General features: G+C 42.4%; 1 long non-coding RNA gene across 1 annotated transcript in view; it reads right to left on the reverse strand.

Annotated features, from left to right (window-relative positions):
- Positions 1–25090, reverse strand: part of LOC310677598 — a 47216-nt gene that overhangs the window by 1400 nt on the left and 20726 nt on the right. The gene's annotated exons all lie outside the window — the stretch shown is intronic.

The following is a 25090-nucleotide window of genomic DNA, read 5'->3' on the forward strand; positions in this document are numbered from 1 at the left end:
TTGGGCAAAGAAAATGGATCATTAAGTTGAAATAAATAAATAATTTTACTCTTTCAAATAGTCTATGGGACAAATAGGGATCTATCAATTCCAGCTAAAGCTCCAACAGCTTCTGTTGTTGATAATATGGAATTTAATTCTATGAGGAGGCTAGATAACTTTGATAAATGGGGAAAAACACGGAACATAAGGATATGAAGATCTCATCAGAAATTCTGAATTGTATCATTTTATGTGATTAAAACTAAAATATTTTTGAGATTCCCCTTTGGTTTAAAAATCTTCAAGAAAGAACATGTTTGTAAAGCTGGATAGCAAAAGGAGAGAGAAATGGATTTTGAAAAAATTGATCTCTAGTACATGATCAAAAGTACATATTATCGTGTTTAAATTAAAATATCAGTCAAAAAAGTAAAAGAAACTATTAATGCACACAGGATTTGAATGCTGTCATATCTTTTACAACCTGGGAATATTTATGGTTAAAAGGCCGCTACTTCTCAAAAAGTATATAAAAAAGTTTTACCTCAGTGACACACACGCGCGCGCGCACACACACACACACACAATCACTCACTGAACTTTACAAAAATAATAGGAATTATAGCTAGATGTGCTGGAAATATATATATTTTTCCTCCTGAACATTTTATTGTTTCCACTTATTTATACAAAGAGTAACAGTCAACATTCAACAATCCAACCCACCCCCAGCAAAAGCAGCAAACGTCTGTTTAAGTACATTAAACTTTAAAACCATTTCAGATTTGTAAACAAATGTATCAGTTCACAATTTGTTATATGTCCTAGTGATTCTGCCTATGTAATAAAACTATGCAAGGTTGATTGAAAAGTAGTGGTTATGTTTTCTGTTCAACTCTCTTGAACATGGACTGTCAGTTTGCCCATTAAGTCCCAAAGTTGTGAGATCCAGATCTCAAATACCATAGGTCTGCATTTTGAATCTTCCAACACCTTGCACAGTATGCCGTGAGAAAGTTGTGAACAGTTTCTGAATAGGAGTGCTATTTTAGGATCCAAAGAGATACATCACTCTTACACTGGTACATTGATTCATTTATTCCTCTCCAGGTGTTGCTAGACCACATCTCCCACCATCACTGACCACTGGCCATGTTGGATGGGGCTGATGGGAGATGGAATCCCACAACACCTGAAGGGTCAGTTTCCCCACCCCTGTTATTTTAGAACTGTTAGCACATTGCTTTGGGAAGTTATGCCTTTAAAATTAGATGATGACATTAGGTGTGCTTCACATGGTACGATTTCTTAAACCATTACTTGGGTTGTGTATGGAGAACTCACCATGGGCAATTCCATTTGAGTGGCATCCACATGGTGTGTTCTCCTGCTTCAACAATGCCTTTTACCAGTTCCAAGTAGGACTGAGCCAACAGGGGACACCTTTCATTAAAAAGTCTATGATTCGATGAAAAGGTTGACAATTTGTGCTCATTCAATGGGCAATGCTGATCGAGGGAGTATCGCCTTCAGCCTCAGTCAGCTTTCTTTGTCCTCAATGCTATCCAATGTTATTTCCGGGCTACATAGTGAATATGATGTTGTCCTAGCACTATGTGATCACTGGTTGACTGGGACCAGTACAAGAAAGAAAAAGAAACCCCGAGCATAAACAAGTATAAAAAGGTAAAGGGGCCCCTGACCATTAGGTCCAGTTGTGACCGACTCTGGGGTTGGGGCGCTCATCTCGCTTTATTGGCTGAGGGAGCCGGCGTACAGCTTCCGGGTCAAGTGGCCAGCATGACTAAGCTGATTCTGGCAAACCAGAGCAGCACACGGAAACGCTGTTTACCTTCCCAGCAGAGTGGTACCTACTTATCTACTTGCACTTTGACGTGCTTTCAAACCGCTAGGTTGGCAGGAGCTGGGACCGAGCAACGGGAGCTCACCCTGCCGCAGGGATTCGAACCGCCGATCTTCTGATCAGCAAGCCCTAGGCTCTGTGGTTTAACCCGCAGCGGCACCCGCGTCCCTTATAAACAAGTATAGTGAAGGGCAAAAAGGACGGATGAAATGAAGAAACATAAGGAAAGGACTTGACTACTAAAGGGACATTCACAAATACCCTCAAAGTTGTATTTCTGGTCCAAAAAAAATAAAAAAAGAAAACATTCAGCGCAGCCTTAATTCAACTACACCTGTTTAGACAAAAGGCAAAACTAGCAATCGCAGCAAAACTTAAAGAAAAGGTCTGTGATGGTTCATAAAAGGGTTCCTGGCTGAAGTGGATGTCGCCTCCAGGAGCAGCAAGTCAACAAGAAACAAGTGGAAATTTTTATTTGAAGCTATAAAAAGTGAAAATAAGAAATACTGTAATCTTGCCCATCCATCAGAAGATAATTGTTGTTTTTCCGCTTAGTGGCACAGTATGGCTTTCTAAGGGTCGCTGGAAGAGCTGTAGTTTCTCAAGGACAGCTCTGATTATGAAGGATGGTCCCAATGTCCCAGTAAGATGCTTTAATATCTTTTTCTTCCACTTCACTCTTTCCTTTTCCATGCCATGCTGGCAGCTGTATAAAAGCTTGCACTAATCCCCAGAGCCCCTAAAGAAAGTGAATGAGGCAGAGAGAGGGCAAGGTGAACACTGACACTGGCAGCTGATGTGAATGGAAGAAAAGGTCATAGCATGAACCCTATTTGGGGCAGTGGCAACTGTTCCCTGTTTCTTTTGGCTTTGTGGAACCTAAGGTTAAGAGGTGTGAAAAGGCCAGAAGTAGTTGCTTGCTCTCCTTATCCACTGTTCAGTCTGGATTAAGGGAATCTCAAGGTTACATAAACTGGATGTCAGAAAGACAGACACCTTGATACATAGCTGAAGTTCCTCTAAACAAAATGGAAGCTTCTGTTGTTGTGTTTTTTTTCTAAATGTAGGTGGGGAAATGTCCTCCTGCCTGCGACGTGGAGGAGGTGGAGAAAGGCACTCAATCTGCATCCTAATGCACGTTAAAATGCTTTTAAAATATGGCAACCACTTTTGTTTATATATACCATATTTTTCGTCCCATAGGACGCACCTAGTTTTTTTGGAAGGGGGGAAATAAAGGGGGGGAAATTCCCTTTATTCCCCCCCCCAACCAGGTCGGGGAAACCAAACCAGATCGAGGAACAGTGGGATGTGGCACTGCACCTCCCGGCTGTCCCCCAAGCTTGTGGGGCTGGCCGATGTCTATCCAGTGTGTGGGGTGCTCTGCTTCAGGGCGCCCCGGGCGGCAGGCTGCTATCTGCAGCATGTCTGCGGATGTCTGCCCGGCGCGCCGGGCGCTCTGCTTTCAGTGCGCCCAGCGCTCCGGGAAGCAGGCTGCTATCCGCAGCCTAGACAGCCCTGCGGGAACTCCCGCATGGATGCCTAGGCTGCGGATGTCTTCCTGAAGGCTGGAGAGCAAGAGGGGTCAGTGCGCACCGACCCCTCTCGCTCTCCAAGCTTCAGCGAAAGCCTGCATTCGCCCCATAGGACGCACCCAGATTTCCCCTTCATTTTTGGAGGGGAAAAAGTGTGTCCTATAGGGCGAAAAATACGGTACTTAAATAATTCAGAAGAAATAAGAAACACCAAGTTGAAGCAAGACTTGTGCTTCACTCAAAGGGTGCTCCGGTCAACAAGGGAAAGGCAACCATTGTTGATTCCCCCTGATTTAGAGGGTTGGAGGGCCCCCAAATAGTGTGGGACAGCAGGGGGAGGGGGAGTTGGCAAAAGCAAAAGAAATGCTCCCTATATCTGCCAGTGGTATCTTCCCATTGGCTTAAAAGCCTTCTACAGATGAAGGAGCTTTCCAATCCACAGAAACCAAAGACTGGATCCATCCCGCTGAGATTTATATCAGCGCTAACTAAATTGTGTTTAGTAGTGCTGAGAGTGGGTCACTTTTTAGTACTTCCACTTGTGGCGAGTTGCTTTGTTCAGCAGGAAAGTGGTATATAAATAAATGAACAAACTGGACACACAACAGGACAGTTGGCTGCAGAGGTCAAAGTCATTGTTGTTACTCCACCATCGCACTTCGCATGCATAAAAGGAGATGGACAACTAAGAAACCGCTCATTACAGGGGATCCAAACTTTGCATATGAACCTGCTCAAACCAGGCATTTCCCCATTGATTTCCTCCTTTCACATATGGCCAAAGAGCATCCATCAAGCAGGCACAACTGAAAGCACTGGATGGGATACTGAAAGACTGTAATCCATCAGCAGACACGTCTGAGAGGGTTTTTAAATGTTGAAGAAATCAAAGTGCTACACACGGCCACAACGTTCATTTGGTGTATTTGAATGGTTACCATATGCAATGCTACAAAGTCAACATCAATCTATAAGCAGAACAAAAGTGCAATCTATTCTTAGGAAGTGATTTATTACATGTGAAATAACTTTCATCTGCAATGCTGTCCTGGATATGTTCTATGTAAAATTATCAACCCTTCTTCTAGTGACAATGATGCTGGTGGTGTAACCAAAATGGCTATATATCCACAAATGACCAAATCTGGTAGCTCATTAATCCTGTCAGTACAGTCCTGTGATTTAGTGGGAATGTTAATGTATCAGAACATGCTCTGCCTTCTTTCTTTCTCTTTCTCTCTTTCTTTCTTTCTTATTAAGAGAAAGATGTTAATCCTGATAGAAAAATCCTACACATTTTATGGGTTAGTCAATATAAATTCATTAACTTCATGCCATGGCTACAATATAGTCTGCCCTAACCCTGCCAAACAGATAGTATAGCATTAATTAAATCTATGCAGGACCAAATGAACATAAAACAAATTTACCCTTGCCTTCAGCCAACCAAATGGATGCAAATTAGCTTCAAATTGTGATCTGTTCTAGAACAGCTGGTGCAGCTGGTACTGCAGCCGGCTAACCCATTACTCACCCTAGGCGACTAGCTGTTTACAAGTCTGCACTGGGCAATTTCTGCTCTCAAATCTTGGCTGAAGCCAAATTTCAGGTGAATTTGGAGATTCCTTATTGTGCAGAACATCTGATACATTCTGAGAGTAGCACATAGTAATAAAACTAGATAAATTTCTCAGGAGGCATTCTACATTTCATTCTACATTCTACAAATTGCCACGCAATTTGACCTATAGTGAAATTTAAGGGAGAATTTTATTTCTGCTGATGCTAAACATCCAAGTTATTTTGAGGACGTTCTGGGATGTGGGTGGCGCTGTGGGTAAAACCGCAGTGCCTAGGACTTGCCGATCATATGGTCGGCGGTTCGAATACCCGCGGTGGGGTGAGCTCCCATCGTTTGGTCCCAGCTCCTGCCCACCTAGCAGTTCGAAAGCACCCCTAAGTGCAAGTAGATAAATAGGTACCGCTTTATAGCGGGAAGGTAAACGGCGTTTCCATGTGCTGCGCTGGTGCAGGCTCGCCAGAGCAGCTTCGTCACGCTGGCCACGTGACCCAGAAGTGTCCTCGGATGGCGCCGGCTCCCGGCCTCTAGAGCGAGATGAGCACACAACCCTAGAGTCGGACACGACTGGCCTTCGGGCAGGGGTACCTTTACCTTTACCTTTTAGTTATGTCTAGCAAACTTTCTCTGAGGGCTTCTGCATTTCCTTAGGACCACTCTGTTTAATAGTAGACGAATAAATGTTTTAAAATGTATCAAAATGGTTCCCATATGCAATGTTATGTAGTCAACAACAATCCACAGGCAGAACTAAAGTGCAATCAATGATTGGGAAGTGATTTATTACATCTGCAGTAACTTTCTCCAGCACTGTTTTGGACTCCTTGTGTGTAATATTAGCAGACATTTTCCCATTGACAGCTATTATCCTGAAAGTGTAACCCAAATTGCCATATATTTGTTTATTATTCTATGACAATGACTTTAATTAGTGGGTGTTAAGGGTACATGTCTACTTTTTGTGGAGGAAAATCGGAGGAGTCAAAAACTATTCACAGTTCATGCTTGGCCACAACAACACACAAAGGTTGTTCTCAACAACCATTATGAACATATAAAATTCTTGTAATGCACAAAGGAAACCAGCACTCAAACTGGTAAAACAGCATGTCACTATGCTATGGGAAAATATTAACTTCACTGTATGACACCTAGTCATTTTTGGTGTTTTAGAAGTCTAAGTCTATCTAATACCTATTCTGGAAAGTTGTTTTTTCATTGCGCATTTGAACACCTCCTAAAATATCATAACCAAATTTTGCATGATTGTTCCTGCAATCAAAGAGATTTTGTCCATGTTTCGATACAACTGGGTGCCATTTTAAATCAAGATGGTAGACTGAACCTGTGAAAGCTGCACTGATTTCAACCACTGATTACAAACCAGCCTGATGTTTTGGGTTTCTTAGGATTTCTAAGCACAGCTGCCAAAAAGGCTGCTAGTGTACAATATGAACAAGTGAATACTTAACATTCCACCCCATACTAAGACCACAAGGAAGGAAGGAAAGAGAAACAGGCCAGGGTTATGCAGAAAGACCACGGCTTGGTTCCCAATGGGCCCCTTTGAGTTTTATGGGACAAAGTACATGGGCAGCAATCTGGGGTACAGCTGAAAGAAAGCAAAACTGGATTGCCACTTTAGATACTGGTAACCAAGGGATGTCTTAGCCAAATGCAGCTTTTTTATTTCTTCCATATAAGTGAATTGTTGTCCATTACTACCAGAAAAAGTGTAGGGAAACATTTGGGGGCAATACTGAAGTGGAAGAGCACCCACACGACCCAGATGCCAAGTGGCTGGCTTCCATCCATGGTTGCTGGGCCTCAAAGAGTTTGACCTAAAGTTTCAGGGTTTAATCCTCTCTTCTCAGGGTCTCCGGGGGGGGGGGGGAGAGTAAAATCTTAGGATGAAAGTGAAGAGCAAACAATAATATTTTCAAGCTTGGTTCGAGAACTTTTGCTATGTGCTCCACCAGCACACCCATCGGATGCTACACTTAGGCACCACACACAGCAAGGATCTTCCTCAGACATGCCAAGAGCGAGCTTCTGCCTTTATCAGGCACCATTAAGCTTTTCTACCAAGCGTCATCCAAAGTTTGCCCCCTAAATCTGATAGTCTAAGCCTCAAGATACCTGACAATTGCAACAAAGGAGATCTGTTGGAGGGCCCCTCATAAATGTAGACCCCCCCACACACACTGATCATCATCATGGCAAACATTTTGTAAGTCATAAATAAAAATAATTGCTTGTGGAGATGTTGCTTACGACAATGTGTTGCAATATTGTTTCATTAAGTTCTTGGTTATCACACTTTATCAAAACTCATGTTTTCAGCGAATTATGTTTAGCTTTGCCCTTTTAGCAGTTCTGGGAAACTCCTGGGATGTTTCCCTCCCCGCTACACACATAAACACACTCCACCCCTGCTCCTTGATCCTTCCATCTTGCTCAGTTCATTTTTATTTGTTTTCATCTTCCTTTGCAAAGTTTTAAAGCAGCCCCGTGCTGTCTATATGGCTGTTTATAGATTATATTTCTAGCTGACGGCTGTGCTTCTAATGTAATTTCTATAACTTTTCACTTGTTTAGCAGTTTCCCTTTCAGATGAATGTCTTAATCCCCCAAGTGCATTGTTTTCCACAAATATTTTGTGGTTTATATTGGCACTCTACGCACTGTTCTGTTTTAAACTGTGATTCATGTGGAGTTTTGCCTGCGAGGGTTGAAATATTACGAGGATTGAAACTTTCATCTTATTTCAAGGTTTGTTTTGCCTTCAGAAAAGGGCTGAACCCGAAGAAATCCAAGCAACACTGAAATCCAAAAAAAATTAATTCTTCCACAATCATTAGCCTGGTTATTTAGTTCCATATGCATCCTTACATGATTATAGTCATATTAATCACTGCATATGCATTAGCTTCAGACAGCAGCACATTAGCCCAAAGGTTAGCTATGAAGCAAGTTCCCTAATAAACATGAAAGCTGTCCAACAGAAGAAAATGGCGTCACTGGGAGTGTTGTTTGGATGTTGGACACATTCAGAAAAGGGTCTGCTGGGCAGGAAGTCAGAGAAGCCAGCAATGCAGAGCAAACTTTGGGCAGATGACTATATACATAAACAAAACTAAATAATTTTATTCCGCAGTGCCATTGTATCAGAATGCATCTGACTCAAGGGGTTAAATGAAAGCAGGAATGCATTATTAGCTTGGGGGTATTACGTTTTGTTGTATGTTTTGTTGTAGCTGTTATGACAAATAATTCTTCAAGGGAAAAGGCTCACATTTTGAATGCTTTTCAAAGAATCAAAAGAAATATATATGAAGTTTTGCAACATTTACATATATGAACATTTGATTTGTTAAGACATTAAGTCTTGTGTTCTCATGATACTGCAATATTTAAAAACAAAAAAAGTAAGCTCATTTAAGATTTTGTTTGGTTGTTCTACCTCAATCAATTTAGGAACTTGGCATCCTTATGTTCAGAAAACACAAGGGAATGTTGAAATATACAGATTCTTCTTTGCTTATGTGGAATGTGTCAACTAGCTTATTAATATTTACACATTCATAGGTCTGACATCTGTCAGCATTAAACATTATTTTGTTTTTAATGAGATAATTGATAGATTTATCATTCTGTCCTCAAAACAGCAGGGACAAATTCTTGGGAGAGATTAAAAAAAAAAGTCTCTGAAAAGTTGCGGCAGATTGTAAAGTAGCGGGATTCCCCTTGTTTCTGAAAAGGTTGTATTTGTAGTCTGAGAATACTCTAAGAAAATAAGACTATCCTTATGTTCTGTTGGATCAGACTATAGACCCATCTAGTCTAGCATCCTGTTCTCACAGTGGCCAACCAGATGTCTGTTGGGAACTCACAAATAGGACCTGAAAAAGCCACCAACATACAGAGGCACACTGCCTCTAATTCTGCAGATATCACACAATCATCCTGGCTAACAGCCACCGATAGCTTTGTCCTCCATGAATTGATCTATCCCCCTCTGTAAGGCCATCCAAGTTGCTGGCCATTGCTACATTTCGTGATTCATTCTAGTAGTGCAGAACAAAATTACTGACCTGCTTAAGGCACGATCCATGATTCAGCAAAGAATTTTTAAAACATACAAAAGCTATCAGCTGTTTCTGGTTTATGTTAATTTAATGTGAAATAGCAAAGAGAAGGCTCCAAAATTTCCCACTGATATAGTAAATGGTTTGAAATGAACTATTTTGCACTATGCTCTACATTTCCCCAAGGGATAAGAAATTAATCTAGGAGGAGACTTTCCCTTGGAAGGTGGGAATACTAGAGTCTTATGGTGCCTTTGTAGTATCTGTTTATTTACAGCTATAGCAGTTCAAAAGCACGTCAAAGTGCAAGTAGATAAATAGGTACCGCTCTGGCGGAAAGGTGAACGGCGTTTCCGTGCGCTGCTCTGGTTCGCCAGAAGTGGCTTAGTCATGCTGGCCACATGACCCGGAAGCTGTATGCCGGCTCCCTTGGCCAATAAAGCGAGATGAGCGCCGCAACCCCAGAATCGTCCGCGACTGGACCTAATGGTCAGGGGTCCCTTTACCTTTACCTTTATGCTGAGCAGGAGATGGGGATGGAGTAGAGATATATTCAAAACCAGGAAAACAGTGCTCATTTCAAAAATAGCCTAATTTCCTAATAGCTCCTTGAGACTCCTTGCTAGATACCTACAAAACTCAAACTTTTGCATGCTGCACTGGTTACATTCCTAAAAAGAATCTCCAGCCCCACCTAAACATGGAGGTGGGGTGTTCGGTACCTAAAAAGGTAAGAGCCATAAATGCTCATGCAAATTTTATTCCATCCTTCAGTGACCATTAATGAGTCATCACCAGCTATTCACTTAACAAAAGTCTTGGGATAAAAGGTTCTCCTCTCATTTGATGGGTGTAACAACAAACAGGAATTGGGAATATTTAGCATGAAAGATGACGACTTGCAGTTCGGTTCAGGTACTTGAGAGAAACTAGAAACAAGCTTATTGTGGCTGAGCTTTTGTGGGTAGAGTCATCAGGCCATTGAGGGCCAGTGAAGATGATGAATGCACAAATACTGGTCGGCAAGCTGTGAGTAAACATATCTACAGATTTCATACATTCATCAATCCAATTAAATTAATGAGATTCAGTCACTAGGGGTCAACAAACTTATGGATGTAGATCAGACAAGGTACACCAAAGCTTAGAAGCCTACTGCTCACTTTTCACAACATGACAGGGTGATCCAGACATGTGCTTCTCCATGTACACTAAATGTGTGGAGGTCAAAGTGGAACCAAATCAATTAGCACAACATGACAGGATCACATGGAAATCTGCTTCCACATTAATACAAACATATTGTTTTCTCCTTATCCAGAGCACTCCCACTGTGGGTTTGGAGAGAGGTGTATGCAAGTCATTAGTGACAACCCATCTGCATCCTGAGTGGTCACCTCACTTTACCTGATTGTAGGGCTGACACTGGATGGACCAGTCTTGCACATTGAAAATATAATCAGTGCTTTCTGTAGTGCTTTTAATATGCTCATTTGATATTGTGGAATTTTATCTCTTGTGTAACACAAGTCCAGTAATTAAATGTTTACTCAGTCTAAAATACAGCATTCAGAGTTAAGCTAACAACAAAATTGGAAGTGATTTCCAGTACACAGTCCAAGGCTCCAGTTCTGGATATGAAAACAAAACCAGGGTCCTAGGCTAAATTCTCCTTTCCAGGCCTTCAAACATTTGCACATGTCCAATTACTATACCATTTGTAACAGCCACATCATTTCTCAGTAACAGTTTAGACCCTGAGCTTAGAGAAGGTTTTATGGCACTCAATCAAAAGGAGTGTTTATTGTTTATGAGCAACTAATGTGTTTCTGCTATTCACACTTTCTTCTTGGCAAGAGAAAAGTACTTTGTACTAAATATACAATTAGGATAACGTGTTTTGCTAGCTTGCAGTAAGTCACGTAGCATGAAGAATCCTAAGGTATCTAAAGCAATCCATTATACCCCCTCCCTTTAAGAACATGGGCCTCCTAGAAGCACATTCTAAGAAAGAAATGATATTTACCCATATAAGACTGAGAGAGCATAAGAATGATATTGTTGAAGCAAACCAAGCTCCTTCAAGTTCAGCACTGTTTCCAAGAGTAGACAACGAGTTTTGACCCACTGGAAAGCACACACATGCCACGGGGCACAATTTTATTTATTTACATGGCTGATTTCTGCTTAAACCATGGGTGGGCAAACTCAGGCCCGGGGGCCGGATCCGGCCCAATCACCTTCTAAATCTGTCCAAAGGATGGTCCAGGAATCAGCATGTTTTTACATGAGTAGAATGTGTGCTTTTATTTAAAATGCATCTCTGGGTTATTTGTGGGGCATAGGAATTTATTGTTTTTCCCCAAAATATAGTCCAGCCGTCCACAAGGTCTGAGGGATAATGGACCGACCCCCTGCTGAAAAAGTTTGCTGACCCCTGGTTTAAACAGTGAAGGCTCACTTTACTCCCTCCCCAGTTCAGCCACATTTGCTACCAGATAAATTCAGGAAATCATAGTTCCTGCCAGTCACACTGACTGGCAAACCCATCCTGGCTCAGAGCACTGGATCCAGGGCTGGTGGAAGCAGGTGGCCAGCTGGGTGGGGCTCCTCACTCTAGGTAAGGGGTGTGTGTGTGTGTGTGAGAGAGAGAGAGAGAGAGAGAGAGAGAGAGACAGAGACAGGGGAGAGAAGGCAAGAGAGATATGAGCCTTAGAATGGAAGGAAACTATTCCTGGGTTTGTCAAGCGCACAGCATACTGCTACTGCCTTTCCTCTATTCTTTGCCTCTCTTCCTTCTATCCACTGTCTGGTTACCTTCCTTGTCCTCTTCTTTTTTCTCTATCCTCAGCTTCCCTTCTTCTTCCCTTAAGCTCATTTCCCTCCATCTGTTCACTCCCCCGCCCCATTTCCATTTGTCCCTTCCTTCCTTTTTTACAGTTACATTACTTCTATTTCTTCCATTGTATAAATCAGAGGGGCTTGCTCCCTTTCGTGTTTGTCGGTCCTCTTTATTTAGCAAGGGGTTATTTTATCCAGACATCAGGTGTGTGGTTATGGGTGTGCTTAAACTCCACTCACTATCTTACATGTTTGCTTCTAATTGCCTCAGTAAGCAGCCACAGTTAAAAAGGGAACACAGTGGTACCTCGGGTTAAGAACGTAATTCGTTCTGGAGGTCTGTTCTTAACCTGAAACTGTTCTTAACCTGAGGTACCACTTTAGCTAATGAGGCCTCCCGCTGCCACTGCACGATTTCTGTTCTCATCCTGAAGCAAAGTTCTTAACCTGAGGTACTATTTCTGGGCTAGCGGAGTCTCTAACCTGAAGCATCTGTAACCTGAAGCATCTGTAACCCGAGGTACCACTGTATAGAGAACATGGGGGTGGGGGGGACAAACCCTGGACTAAACAGCTTTTTAACACCTTTCCCCCTTTGGCCTCTTCCAGCAACTTCAAATCACCTATTTAAGATTTGATTTTTGATCCCCCTGAGAGGCTTCTGGTCCTTTCAATACATTTGTTTGAGGATTTTTTTGTCCTTTTGTAATTACTATACTGTAGTCTTAATTATTCTAAATGCTTTGAGTAGCTCTCTCCACCACTGAGCAATACAATAAATGGGAGAAAAATGTGGAAGGCTGGGGATAGCAAAGTGATTTATAGAGTTTTCAAAGAATTGTAGAGTTGGAAGGGACCCTGAAGATCATCTAGACCAGTGGTCAGCAACCTTTTTCAACCATGAGCCGGTCCACCGTCCCTCAGACCATGTGGTGGGCCGGACTATGGGGTTTTTTTTGGGGGGTGAACAAATTCCTATGCCCCACAAGTAACTCAAGAGATGCATTTTAAATAAAAGCACACCTTCTACTCATGTCAAAACACCAGGCAGGCCCCACAAATAACCCAGAGATGCTTTTTAAATAAAAGCACACCTTCTACTCAAGTAAAAACACCCTGATTCCTGGACCATCCGCAGGCCAGATTGAGAAGGCGATTGGGCCGCATCCGGCCCCCGGGCCTTAGGTTGCCTACCCCATATCTAGTCCAACCACCTGCAATTCAGGAATATGCAGCTGTACCATAAGGGGATGGAACCTGCAAACCTTGGCATTATCAGCACCACACTCGAACCAACTGAGCTAGGTTTTGTGGAAACAAAGTTAACTTTGGCTAACTTTGTTTGGCTTGGCCGCAATCAGGCCCTTCAACGGGGGCCCAGAAGAAAGGTTTTCATGTTGTCTGGATAGATCAAGGCTGGGCATTACCCCTCTCCCTCCCCCCCCCGTCAGTTGGGCAACACCTAGAGAAATGTTTATACAGTACTTAAGTACTTAATTCGTTCTGGAGGTCTGTTCTTAACCTGAAACTGTTCTTAACCTGAAGCACCACTTTAGCTAATGGGGCCTCCTGCTGCTGCCATGTTCTCATCCTGAAGCAAAGTTCTTAACCCAAGGTACTATTTCTGGGTTAGTGGAGTCTGTAACCTGAAGCGTATGTAAACCTGAGGTATCACTGTAAAGTTATACATTGAATTACTATAACAATTTGTCTGTGGCTGGTAGAAAAGATTGGGGGGGGGGGAGGACCGGGAATGAAGCACATAGAAGATGAAACCAGACATGCTTGCAATCAGTGGCATAGGAAGCATGTAGGAACCACCCAGCAGAGTTTGTGGAATTCCTGGAAATGGGAATACTTAGCCAAGTTCAAAAACTTAACATAGGAGTCACTGGGGCAGAAAGCTCAGAATACGCTTGGATCCAAAACTGGTGCAGACACCCAGACCACTACCCACATGTTGGTAAAATTCTGCCCATAAATAAATAAAGTTGTGCCCTAGCTGTACTCCAAGACTCTAGGAGCTCTGTTAGAATGCAACAGTTTTCAGGATCGTGGAGTTTGCCATCTTTCCTCTGCTGATGATTTAATAGTTTCCACTGGGGTTATTATTTGCTGAAAGGAGATTCTCTATTTATTCAGCCTTTGCTTTTTAAGATTCTTTATATATTAGATAGATAGATAGATATTGTAGAATTCCATTTTAATTGTAAGTTGCATTTTGCATTAAGTGGTGAATAAATTTAAGAAGCGGAGGAGGAAGCGCTAGTTCCCACCCCTTTCTTGCAGATCACAAACTCTAATCTTTCTGTGATTCTGTTTGACTGAAACATAAAGGTTAAATCAGTACTAATGGGCCAATATAGATCTATCTGGAAAAGAAATGCTAATTAGATCCATATTGACTATGAGTGCTTTGCTGAGTGAAAGCCATTAAGAGCAATGCTAAAGGGCAAGAGTTGCATGCACCAAATTGAGAACACTTAGCTACTGCATGCAAGATACTCAGCGTGCCTGTGTGATCTGATAATCAATTTTGTTGCACACAACAGTCACAGTGAAGGGTTTTTGTAGGGTGGGATGCAAGGAGTAGTTTGAAAATGTATTTCCCATCCTTCTATTGTCAAACAGCATTGAAGGTGATATCTTCATATATACAGATAATAGCAATATTCAGGTGAAAATAGTAAATCCGGAGACAACTGCAGCAGTTTTCATTGTGTGCAATACAAAACCTAAAGACATATATACCAAGTACTCGGTCAATGATGTTTCAGTCTCTATGGGAAAAGGCAATCAGGTCTCAAATGAGCAATAGTTTTGTGTACTTGTAGTTTTGGATCCTACAAGTACTAGTAAATTTCACATACACCTCCAAAATAGTCCAAATGGCTTCCCCATGCTTTCTGGGGGGCAATGGTAAGACAGTTCATCACCGAAGCCAATAGGTCAAAGTGGCAGCCACAAACCACTCAGCTTAGTAATAGCTGACTAACTGCCTCTGAGCTGGCAGTAACACAGCACTGGCCTACACCGTTCATTCCAGCTGGGACTTAAATTGTCTGCAACAAGTGGTAAGAACCTTGAGTTGGCTGCCATGTTGCCTTATTTGCTCTGGTCACTCTCAGGGCAGCATTAGCTAGGCAATAGAGGAAAAGGAGATCAATGGTGGATAATGGAAAGGGGGGGACGCATAGAGCTGTGCTGTATGGCTCATTCCACTCTGAGACAGCCACTAGGCACCACCACCATCCCTTCTGTCCATTGGTTGGCCCAGCCTCTGCCCTTATAAGCCCAAGGTCTAACTAGTCCTCCCAGTCCAATGACTGCTGCCACACATCAACCAGATGAACAGCCGTGTTCATTTAGGTTGAAAACAAGAGAATGTTAAGGAGGGTAAAAAATCACACTAGAGGCAGGATGGTCAAACTGAAGAACCCAGCCAAACGTGAATTCATCAGAGAATGTGAAGCACTATAGTTTCTTTCCACCATTTGATAATCTGCAACATCATTAGCAGGGTTATCCTAATGCATCAGGGATCCTGACAACTCAGGGAGGTAGTGGCTGTGGTAAGAGGGTAGGAACTGAAGCAATGAGTTGGTGCTGATCTAGAACAGAAAAGATTCAGGAAGTTGGGCAGGACGACAGCTCCTGATCAAGGGATTGTTGGCATGAGATCAGTACCACATTTTGCAATTCTGCTGCTAGAGTAGGAGGCGAGTTACCCAAGTACCAGCCAGAAACAACAACCATGGTTTATAGACTGGCCAAGGGTTTGTGTCTACATGGTTCCATCCCCCACTCCCATTCACCTTGCCCAACACAGATGCTGCATCTGACTGTTTTCAAGAGTCCATGTTTTGCTTTGCAGTCTTGGGATCATTTTAGAAAGTGAATGCCAGAGCAGTGGTGACTTGATTGGGAAATGTTTTCCAGGGACTCCTTTGAAGGCCCTACTAGGGAGATGGTCTGGCTCCTCCTCTGAACCAGAGAACTCAGTCTCTGAAGATTCTTGGACCAGACCACAACAGGACTATAATACATCCTGGCCAGCTGCATCAGTGTTATCCAAGATACTGAATGTCACCCTCATAGCTGTGCGGGGAATCAGATGCTGGAGCTGACGGACTTCCTTGATTGAGAACCATAGTGCATATCAATAGAGACCGAGGTCAAACATAAAATGTTGCTATCACAGTAAGTCCTGCAGAATATAAGTAGTTCATCGCTTTGGGCTTTGTGGACTGTGGTAGTCATTTAGGGCCAGCATTACTAGTAGGAAATTTCTTCCACTCTGTAATGATAGCTAGCTTTTTGCTTGTGCATAAAATTGCACTCAATCCCTCAACCTTCGCTCATATAAGGCTATCTCCATTTAAGTAATACATCTTCAGTGCAGTTCACTTCATTGATGTATTACAGTAACATGTCATTAGTGCAACAGCACTACAAGGTGCTTTGATGATGTATTAATAGAATACATCATCAGAATGAGTCACTCTGTTGATGTATAACTCAAAAGATGGTACTATCTAGGGTAATGTGCACATTTAATTTATCAGAAAAACATTAGGATCCAAGATCAAAGACACCCTTTAAGGGGAATCAGTGGGTTGGAAAAGCCTGAGATTCCTATGGATTAAGACTTGGGATTGCTATGGTTTTATTTAAGGAATTATTTGAAAATGTATTAAGCATGGAGTGATTTTTTTTTAAGGAAACAACCTTAACAACAGCAATCAAGTAAAACAAATACCACTGCCAGACCAAGTTCATAGCAATTATCTTTCATTTTTTGTTCTTTAGTGTCCAGGGCAGAGCCCATAACCCCCCACTTGCCATACAGTGTGATAGGTTGTTTGTTTCTTTACATTTAGAACCTGCCATTTCCTTGATGTCTCAGGGCAGATCACAACCATTATGAAACAGAATATATTTCGGGCAGGGTTTAATGGCTGCCACCTAAGCATACTTACCCATTAAAGTCTTATTTAACTCGGTGGCAACTTAATAGGACTTGCTTCTGGGGAAACACACACAGAGCTGTGCTATATATCATGCTTAATTTATTGCTAGACTGTGCCTATTATGGATTTAAAAAGAAACAAAAAAGAGATGGTGCTGATTGAGAGAGATCATTTTATTTATTAAGTCACCTCTGTTAGTTATCATTCTATTCTTTGTCATTGTAACTGTTTGATCTTCTGTTTGAATCAAATAAATTTTGATAAAAGTGGGAAAGAAACCAGTTCTTTTAAAAAAAAGTACTCTTGCCCACATAAAAAGGTCTTATGTTGCCTCCAGAAGATGGCCTTATTGTTCTAGCGTGGGTGGTATGCTCAAAATGACATTACCAATTAACTTTAGAGATCTGTAATCAACTAGAATAGCTAGTATAATCTATCTTGATTATATCATCTCTTTCAGATAGGAATAAATGTGAACACCAAGTAATACAAAACAAAGAGTTTCTGTAACCCACAAACCCATTGTCTGATGTAGATATTTTAAAGTTGCTGTATGAACAGAGATATTTAACTCACCTATCCTATGCAGTTGCCATTGGGAAAAATAAACAACAGCTGGATGTGCAAAGCGTTACACAGCCTAGCTGGAGGTTTAAGAACTAATGTGCTTCCATATGTATATTGCATGAAAGCAACAAATAACACAAATTTAGATGCTGTTTCCAGTGCCTACAGTTTCTGCAGATATCTAAGACTGTAAGGTAGAAAAATGTGAAACTCCTTTGAAATAAAGAGAGGTTTTCCTTATCCCTGATGATCATGAATTATTGGAGGAATGATTTCCTTTGCCAGTAGTCTTAAAAGCCGGAGAAATTTATTTGTCGTCCCCCCAAAAAACATGTGTCTGGTGGGTTGTGTTTAACATAATATTTCAAATTCATTCCCACCTTCGTTTGCCTGCTTTTGGTTGCAGAATATGCACAAGTCTGTAAGCGTTTCAGATAAAGATGTCGGATGATGTTGGACATCACTTTGAAACAGATGGTCTTTTTGTTGACATTGGCCTATATTTGTAAAACTTGAAGAGCTGTGAATCTTCTGTAACATGAACTGTGGTATCCTGAATCATTTGGAATTACAGCATGTAGGCCATTACACAGCATGAAGGATTTCAAAGTCTTTCAGTTTGCTGTCTTAAGTCATTTACAAGTGGCAATTGCGACATTGTTCCATTTTTTGTGGGCTGAATTCCTTGACAGTTTCGGGTGAGGAGTGATTATCAGTGTAGAGAATTGCCTCCATATTCAGACTATCTGTTTTTACAAGCATCTTCAGTTACCCAAGACAAACTTCTTTTTTAACTACTTTTTTTGTTGAAAACACATATAATTTGGTTATAATCATAAAGGACACTTAGAATGTGTTTCTTATAATGTTCCAGAGAGTGTTCTTTCAATAATCTGGATATTATTATTATTGTTATTATTATGAAAAGCATATTGAATTTGAAAACAATGTTTGTGTTCTACTACCAAAGATACTTAAGAAACACATTTTCAAAAATCCTATCAAGGGACTGGTGTTTCAAACTTCGCTCACCAGACAAATGATAATTTTCAACATATAAATCACCCCGTCTCTCCTGTATTATGTGAGGAGTCTCAGTTGAAGAGATTCTATGGGAAGTACTCATCGCAATTGCATGTAGGGTTTTCCTTAGGCTCAAAGTCCTCCTCGTAGCTCAGTCCTATACCCTTTGACCCAGCTTGTTTGTGCTCTCTGCAAATGAGCTGCTGCTTTTCAATGGTATGGATCAGGGGTGATCAATGGGCCCACAAACTGGAATCCATTTTGATATCCTTTTGATCTAGCAGTCGTACAAGTTTCCAGTCAAGAAAAAAAAAACTTTCACTAAAAAGAATAAGGATATGTTCACAACTTGTAGGAATCAGAGATATTGCCCACTTTAAATCAGGGGTGGTTAATTCCCATCCAGCAAGGCCAAAGGCTAGACATGACAAAAATTGTAGTTCAGCAACATCTGGGCAGCCACAGTTTAGCCATGCCTCCTTTAAATGTTATCTATCTTGTTAAAGTCTTTGTAAACCACAGAGCCTAGGACTTGCCGATCAGAAGGTCGGCCGTTCGAATCCCCGCGATGGGGTGAGCTCCTGTTGCTCGGTCGCTGCTCCTGCCAACCTAGCAGTTAGAAAGCACGTCAAAGTGAAGTAGATAACTAGGTACCACTCTGGCGGGAAGGTAAACAGCGTTTCCGTGTGCTTCTCTGGTTCGCCAGAAGCGGCTTATTCATGCTGGCCACATGACCCAGAAGCTATACGCCAGCTCCCTCAGCCAATAAAGCGAGGTGAGTGCCACAACCCCAGAGTCGGTCACAACTGGACCTAATGGTCAGGGGTCCCTTTACCTTTACCTATGGAACACAAATGCAATGTGTGTGTGTGTGTGTGCCACAGCTCTCAAATGGGAAGAACAAGGGGTGCCTCAGAGATCCTGCATCAAACCCCAAAGAAACTATTGGCTGAATTGGGACAGCCCACAGCTGCCCTTCATAATCATGGCAGTCCAAAATGTCTTGTCGGGGGGCCCTACAAATTTCCTGCAAACGAAATAATTGGATGGCTGTTCCCCACTGCTGCTGGGTAAGGAACAGAGGAGGACTCTGAGTGAAGCAAACCCCGCTCACTCAAAATCCAAGGCTGCTCGAGAACATAAGATGATACAACCTCCTCCCTCCCGCTCTTTCCTGAGAAATGTTGCCCCTACAGATGTTGGCCAGCCATCCTCGGTCTAGCCATCGCTATCAGAAGCATTACCGCTATCACTACATCAGCCATTAACAGAGAGGCGTCCTGCAACATCTGAGTAATCCCAGCCACCCTGTGTAAACGCATCACACTGCTGAATGCCTTTTAATTAACTTCAAGCAGTGCTGACTCAGAAGCACTTTTAAAGCCTGTTTGGAGACTTGTAAAAAGAAAGAAGCAAAAAATGAGGCTATCTGGGGAAGGGTGCATGCAGTGTCTTTTAAATGGAACATTGCTACTCGCTGCTTAATTCAGCTCACGGCCGTCAATTCATGATCATACGGCCACATGCTCCTTCCCCCCACCCCAAGTAAAAGCTATAGGTGCTCTTCGGCTGGCAAATATCATAGAACAGTTTCCGTCAGGTGGGTTCCATTACAGAAGCTACATCTACCTCCAGGGGGCCTCCCCCCCCCTCCTTCTGCAGTTAAAAGAGAAAGCACTTTCTTTCCTTGTGACCCCTCTGTCTGGTGATAATAATATGAATAAATGTCATTGTTTTCAGTGAGCTTTAGTTTTGCTGCTTGTGTTTAAAGTCAAAGCATATAGGTTCAGAGCTCCGGGCCACTTTTGTATTAAGTACTGAGCAGTGGGGTTAGAGAAGTGTACAGTCCATCAATAACACACAATGGGGGAGAGGGAGGGAGGGAGGGAGGGGAGAGGGAAAATGTGTAGGGCTCGTAGCCATCTCAAAGAGAGAATAAGCGCCCTCACTGTTTTGAAGCACCCATGCCTTCCTGTGTCCTTTTGTGGCTTAAGAAGAATATTAAAACAGAACTGGTGCATTAATTTTAAAAGGGAACTGGAAAAAGCAACCAGAGTTCTGTAGCAGTTATTTTAGAAATGGGGTATATACTCGTTCATTATGTTTAACAAACTGCCAATTTGCTTATGCGGTGCTTTTCCTTTTAAGTCATGCTACCAAAAAATAAATAAAAATCCAGAGATGTCTTCCTTCATCTCAACAACAAATGCACATGCAGAGTGAATAAACAGTTTCAGACAAACATGGGTATGCCAAAAATACACAACTTCCTCGGTGAACCAAAGAACTAGTTGACCGGGACAAACAGCAGGCAAACACCACCATTCATGTAACCTCAAGCCGGAGACTTATCCTGCCCAAATTCATTCTGTAATTCACAGGACAGCAACCTCCAGCCCAGGGACTATATACAACACCCCACTTCCTCATACATCTGGGAAGGAGGCAGAAAGAATGTTTCATAGAATCAGATCATATAACTGTACAGTTAGAAGGGACCCCAAGAGCCAACTAGTTCAACTCTCTGCAATGTAGGAAATCTCAACACGGGGTCCCCCATCCAATTTGAAACCTTACTGGACCCTGCTTAGCTTTGCAAAAGTGCTAGCAGTTTTATTTTCCCATGGGTGGATGGGGAGGAAGAAAGAAGGGGCATCACACCCACTTTTTGCTTTGGCCCCATCCACCACTCTGGCCACTTTACTCCAAGGGAATGTAGCCATCTACTCTGAAAGTGTTGCCACCTCTGTTCAAATTACAGTGGTACCTCGGGTTAAGAACTTAATTCGTTCTGGAGGTCCATTCTTAAACTGAAACTGTTCTTAACCTGAAGTACCACTTTAGCTAATGGGGCCTCCCGCAGCCACCGTCACATGATTTCTGTTCTCATCCTGAAGCAAAGTTCTTAACTCGAGGTACTATTTCTGGGTTAGCGGAGTCTGTAACCTGAAGCGTATGTAACCTGAAGCGTCTGTAACCCGAGGTACCACTGTAAATGCACAAGCTAGCAATATACTTAATAACATTACAAATATAAATAAAAAGTTAAGCATACCAGAGGAAAATCACAACTAGATTCAACTGTTTTATTTAATCCATCATGTTCAATGTGCAAATCCAATGCTCAAATTAATTTGAGGCCTATGGTATAGTGGCAGATCTATCTCTGAGCTATCATAAATCAGAAATAGTCTACGTTCACATTGATCCCAGAAGTCATCGAAGATCAAGTGGCCCATCTGGCAGCCCCTTGTCATAAGATTATTAAATAACCACGGTAGGTGTTGGATCCCAAATAACCTACACTGATTTCAGGAAAGTAACTTTAACCTTGCGGTCCAGGAAGCCAAATTAGGTATTAAAAGCGGTTTCCTGAAATAATGTATCTTTGTGGGAACTCATTGGATCAAACTGATGTCAATGCAGCTACTTTCTTATTAATGGGGAAGATGAACAATGGGTGACCATAGAACAGGACAACAGAACATTGGATACATTTCTGCTTCTCTCTTTGACAGGAAAACAATTTGACTTAGTGAGGAATCCTCCTTTAAATTGCACCATGCAAGTCTGGTCTAAATGGCAAATCCCACTGTCTCTTCCACTCACCCCTCTTCTTCCCCTGAGGTCATTCGCTCTTTAACAACAGAGATAGAGCCCAACAACTGTCCACCTGGAGGAAGTGGGGACAATATTGCACAAGAGATAACCGTGGGCTATCAGTGACACAGGATTACATTAAAGCAACTTTGCAGAATCCTCAAATCCTTGGGCGACTGTTACATCAGATTAAAAGGTAAAGGTAAAGGTACCCCTGCCCGTATGGGCCAGTCTTGACAGACTCTAGGGTTGTGCACCCATCTCACTCAAGAGGCCGGGGGCCAGCGCTGTCCGGAGACACTTCCGGGTCACATGGCCAGCGTGACATCGCTGCTCTGGCGAGCCAGAGCCGCACACGGAAACACCGTTTACCTTCCTGCTAGTAAGCGGTCCCTATTTATCTACTTGCACCCGGGAGTGCTTTCGAACTGCTAGGTTGGCAGGCGGACCGAACAACGGGAGCGCACCCCGCCACGGGGATTCGAACCGCCGACCTTTCGATCGGCAAGCCCTAGGCGCTGAGGCTTTTACCCACAGCGCCACCCACGTCCCGCGTTACATCAGGTTACTTGCTTCTAAAAATATCCTGTTGTTAAATAGAAGACCTGGGGCTCAGTTTGAGGGACTGGGGCCAACTGCCCAGAGTTCCTGGAACGGCCTAGTTTCAAACATACCAGTCCATCTGTTGTTAGTATAGCCTGGGAATAAGACACTGGTTAAGTGCTGGGAGCCAGAAACTGGAATATATTATGGCAGGGAATTAATTTCCACATTGTATCTGCTGAGAATCAGAAAAAAAGATTTAAAAACACTGCATCACTGGCAATATACCTGGCCTAATACATTTCATGGAGGACAATGGAGGGGTGGAGCTAATGTATTTGGAATTCCCTCACTAAGTGGTGGGGGGTGGGCAAAACCAGCCCCAAGGGGATGCTTTGACATGGAAAACATCTGGTAAATAGATTGTCTTCTTGAGAAGCCACACAACTTGTATTCTGATTACGGGAGAATGTCTTTCAATCGTTTCACAATGGTCTACATAGATCTTATAAGCGGGTGAGCACTTTTTCCTGTGTTTAGGGTGGGGGGGGGGTCAATGCTAATTCAAATATAAGTGGAGGGAAAAGACTAATCTCTGAAGGGATACCACATTCTGGAAAATGCCTAATTTCCTTATTAATATGCAAAATCATGAAGGCTGGGCCAGAATTGCTCTGCTTATATATTGTGAGGAATTCAGTATGTGAGAAATATATACACTCACCTGATCCGCACCTGTCAAACTGATGTGCAGATCAGAATGCAGTTATGCACCAGTATTTAGAACACCCCCAATTCCTGCACTGCAGGGGGCTGGACTAGATGACCCTCTGGGTGCCTTCCAATTCTATGATTCCATGAAAAATCCCAACAGGACTCATTGGCAGCATCGGCCAGCACCTCAAGGCGCAGGGTGCAATCCATCCCAGAGCCTAGCGGAGTGGGGCCTTCTGCTGCTGCTGCTGTCTTGCATCTAGTAAATAACTAAGTGTCTACTCAGAAGAAAGCCACACTGAGTTCAGTGGGCCTTACTCCCATGCAAGGGCATGTGGGACTGTAGTGTTTTATCTAGGCAGCCAGGGCTTCTCTGGATGGCAAGATCTTTTTGCTTTTCGCCCATATATACAGAACTCCCTGTGCAACCTTTGGACTGTATCTGTAGGTTTCCCCCTCGGTGTCAAATAACTGGGGTCAACTAAGTGTTGTTTACTTTTTATAATACATGGAAGATGGATCTTCCTCCGGAGGTTGTGGACTCTCCTTCCTTGGAGGTTTCTAAGCAGAGGTTGGATGGTCAACGGTCATAGATGCCTTAGCTGAGTTTCCTACATTGCAGGGGGTTGCACTAGAAAGATGACCTTTCTACCAGTAGGACAGGAAGAAAACAAGGTGGGAAGGGGGCCACGTTCGGGGAAAAGTTGAGAAACTCTGGTTTAGGGAATGCAGGCCGTCTCACTCCCCTGAATGATATGGCTGGCCACATTTCTACTCATATATGTAGCTAATCAGAATGGTCAGATTATGGGCTTAAAAGTAACATTTGAATCTTAGTGTGTCATGAAGCCGCATTCAATCATTCCCACCCCCATGCCCGCCAGTGAAAATTGTGACACTAAGTCGCTGGAAATGGAAATGGCTTCCAAATCCAGCCATTCTCCAACAGTAGTGGGACCCTGCCCTATGCAGAAACCTCTAAGGTTGCTGGTTCCCCTATGATTTGCTTTCTTGCTCTCTGGTGCCATCTGTTGGCTGAGAGTAGCCCATCATTACTGGGAAATATTAAGGGAAAAAATCATGCTGCATGAAGTTTCTCTGGCACTGACTCTAACATAAATAAAGACCTCCCTATTTCCACCCCCCCCCCCAGAAGAGCAGTGTATACTTTTGCAAGATGGAAGTGCAAGAACTAATAAAATATATGGTTTAATTAACTAAACTTATGCTGCAGTATACACTAGAAGTAAGTGATTTACTGAGCGTTATCCTCTTCAGGACAGAATAATGTAAACAGCATAATTAAAAGTTGATGAGAAGTATATTTATTGAGCGCAAAGGATGAACAGACACTTAGATTTATGGTACACAAAGTGTACCTTTAGTTTACAATATTATTAACGTTTTAAAGTCCAAAGCCTGTGCGTAATGAATTCAAAGTGCTTTGTTCCATGTAGAGATTATTTCAGCAGTGCTAATACCTCACACTTTGGATAGTAAATTACATCTCCGGTCATATCCTAATGCAATATGATCTATTATGATCAAGTGATTACATTCATTGAGACATCTATGGCTACAATATATCAAGTTGTCTATAAAGTCACATGGAATAGATGAAGAACCATTTATTCATTTGTGACGTGGGTTTCAGAGCTATTCATCATTGACTGTACCACAAAATGAATACCCACTGTTTAATTTTAATTAATCTGTAGATTCATCTTAGTTAACACTAAAGTCTTTTAAAAAAACAGCCAAAAGGATAGTGTGCACAGTACCTT

The sequence above is a fragment of the Podarcis tiliguerta genome, assembly GCF_965153285.1.
Source record: "Podarcis tiliguerta genome assembly, chromosome: 5".
NCBI classification, from domain to species: Eukaryota; Metazoa; Chordata; class Lepidosauria; order Squamata; family Lacertidae; genus Podarcis; species Podarcis tiliguerta.